The sequence below is a fragment of the Etheostoma spectabile genome, chromosome 21 (genome assembly GCF_008692095.1).
Source record: "Etheostoma spectabile isolate EspeVRDwgs_2016 chromosome 21, UIUC_Espe_1.0, whole genome shotgun sequence".
Taxonomy (NCBI): domain Eukaryota; kingdom Metazoa; phylum Chordata; class Actinopteri; order Perciformes; family Percidae; genus Etheostoma; species Etheostoma spectabile.
In genome coordinates this window covers 8763402-8766521 of record NC_045753.1, presented here as the reverse complement: position 1 = coordinate 8766521, position 3120 = coordinate 8763402, and the positions used below count along the sequence as shown (strand labels likewise).

General features: G+C 43.9%; 1 protein-coding gene across 1 annotated transcript in view; it reads left to right on the top strand.

Moving 5' to 3' along the window:
* Positions 1 to 2062: 2062 nt before the first annotated feature.
* rhbdf1b (rhomboid 5 homolog 1b (Drosophila)) overlaps positions 2063 to 3120 on the top strand; it is a 56562-nt gene continuing 55504 nt past the window's right edge. Inside the window, exon 1 of the mRNA XM_032501501.1 lies at positions 2063 to 2394. The gene's annotated coding sequence lies outside the window, so the exon portion shown is untranslated. The remainder of the gene's footprint in view (positions 2395 to 3120) is intronic.

The following is a 3120-nucleotide window of genomic DNA, read 5'->3' as shown; positions in this document are numbered from 1 at the left end:
GAGGGCTGAAAGACGTGCTGGCCCGGTCCGGTTCCGACTGGATGTTTTGATCCGTTTCAGGGTGGACAATGTGCGAAGCTGTAGTTGCCGGTATTATATGAGCTGACGGTTTTTCCTGCTTGGTTAAAGCTGCGGGCGGGTTGTTCAGATCCAGGACCCCGTAGAGGTCCCGCCACTGACTGTTCAGATCCAGGACCCCGTAGAGGTCCCGCCGCTCACTGTTAGCATGGCCACATAGCCACATCTCTTCTTCCATACCAGTCAGTTTGAAACGATGCGACGAGTATTTGTCCCTTTTGCTGCAGTAGTCCATCTAAGACTGGCGTAGACCTCCATCTTGCAATTACTTCTTTTTTTTTAATTAAAATCGAGTTTAGAGAAATTCCTCACCGCTGTGATATCGGCGGACACCGCTGCTGCCATTTTGACTTTGAATTTCGCGGGGATTGCGCTTACAACGTAGCTGGTGTAATGACGTCAGCTACGCAAAGGGACAGTAATATCTGGATTCTAATTGGTTCATGTTTGATATCTAACGGAGACGATTACTGGCCATAACACATTTACGTACAAAGGCACGGCAGAGTTGTGCCTTTTGACGTACATTTTAAAGAATACAGGATTGAAGTGCGCATGCGCAACTGGCTAATCGCTTGAATGGGCAGTAAAGGCACTGCTTATTCTGCCATTTTTTCTATTTGTTATGTCAGGTACTGGCTACTTTGTCATCGCCGTCTAAATATTGGAACAACACACATATAAATCACAAGAATAACAGTAAAAATACAAATACAAGTTTATAATACATTTATTTAATAAACATTTTTATGCTTGAATTTTGGCAAGGTAGGCACTGCCTACCCTGCCTACCCTGACTGCACGTGCACTGGGAGAGGCCCAACATGCGGCCAGGGACCGAATGCAATGGAGAGTGCTCATTGAAGCCTTATGTCCCATTGGGGATGAAGAGGAATAAGTAAGTAAGTAAGTACGCCAGCTAGCCATTAATTATCATGCAACTCCAGCTCACTCGTCTGTGTAAGAGTATGACTCTCAATAGCTAAGTTTCCATCCACTTGTCAATCAAATTATCTGACGCCATCCAACGGCTTTAAAGCGAATAAAAAACCTGTGCGTAATGACGTCACATGCTGTTTTGCGGTCAAATTAGTATATTGAGTTGATTTTAGACATTTTAAAGTGTTTCCATTCCTTTTCGCACTGTAACAACATTCAAGAAACATTTGTGAACATTTGTTAGGCATCTGACTGGAAAGTAACTTTCCAACTTCGCAACTTTCACCTGTGCATGCTCAACTGTTAAGTGACAGACTGGTAATAAATGGGATGTGGGAAATAGGTGGCCTGTGGACCCAAACTGTCTCTTCTTGTCTTAATACAAGAAAATTTCATTTTTACCATACGGAGGTTTCTTGAACATATTTCAAGAAGTGTAATATCTAAAACATGTTTGACTTTGGCCTCAACATAGAATACACAATCTAGAGCAATGAAGGCAATCTCAAATTTGCTTTCAAAAACAAGTAATGTTTAAAGTTTTAGATTGTAACTGATCTTGACGTTTGCAAACCAATGAGTTAAAAAAAGAAGAAAACAATCCAAAATAAATATATCTTAATATTCACTATTTAAAAAAAAATTGCTCCATGAGCTGATATTCTAAAATACTCAATCAGTAACAAGTGAATGGGCAAGGACAGAAACAGAGAAACAATTAAAAAACAGGGTAATCTGGATAATTGGCATATTTAATATAATTGTTTCGGCTTTTATTCTTTAATAGCTAGCTAATATCTTTAATAGTTAGCGTATTTAAAAAATAAAAACACAAACAGCTTGCGTAACAGTGTGACCAGATGGATGTCACTGCTATTACTCAGTTACGTAAAACCTTTTAATTATAACAAGCATGCAGGAAAAAAGGTAACGGTATTTTTAACAGATACCGGCAGTTACTCTGTATCACCGGTAGGCGGCGGTGTGAGGTCGCCCGGCGGGGAGGCAGGCATGGAGGCAGGCAGTCAGTCGGTCGGTCGGTGTCCTTTCCTCCAGCGGCGGCCGCGGCACCAGCAGCAGCAGCCTGTGCGGAACGGGATAAAACTACACGGACTCTCACCAGTTCGGCGGGAGGACAGCTGCAGAGGACCCGGTGTGCTTCATACAGAGAAGAGGTTTCATTCGGCTCATATTTTACATCTTTATGGGACACAAACACCGCCCTCGCTAACATCTGGAGCTCGCGCTTCATATTGAAACTACTCCTCTTCGTGCCCGCGTGATGTGTGGCAGGGCTAACTTATGAAGTGACCGGTGTTAGCATCTCACCGGTGGAGCCGTCGCTGCTGGGCTGCGGAAACCGGACTCACTCGGAAGGTAAGCGAGGAAACACTGGGTTATCACACCGAGCCTTTTCGCTTTTTACACCGGCTGTCACTCTGTGCACATGTCGCTGTTTGTACGGCGGGAGCACGAGCTGTCAGCATCTCTTTCACTGTGCGGGTATGCAGGTTTTTAACGGCGCTGCAGCACACGGGGGTCTCTGGGTGGGTCTCCCAACTGAGGCTAACATGGGAGACCCATGGGTTACAGTCAGTTAAAGTGCATGACGTGTGTGTGTGTGCTCGCGTGTTCGTGCGTGTATGCATACAACCATAAAGTCTTATTTCCAGGGGTAGACTGAGATGAAATCTTACATTTTTCTCCTTCCCATGATTCACCTTTTTTAATCCATGTACGTGTGAGAGAGAAAGGAGGCATCCAATAGTATATTATAATATAACCAACAGGCAAAATTCCCTCTATATTACATTCCAAAATGTTCTAGTAAATCAAGTCAAAGTTGCATGCACGGGCAGAACTTGATGCACGCACACCCACACAGGTTATAAGACAGATAGATCGAGTGTAGAGTGCTGTTGAGATGAAAGGGTGCAGGTTTGGTTGCTGGCTGCACAGAAATCCCACGGAGACAATTAAACTACTGAACTGTGTCATCAAGGATTTGTTTTGACTTCCTGTTTGGAAAGATGGTAGGAAGCAGACTTCTGGGCCAGATGGCAGGAGCACATTCTCAAACACAAACACACACACACACACACA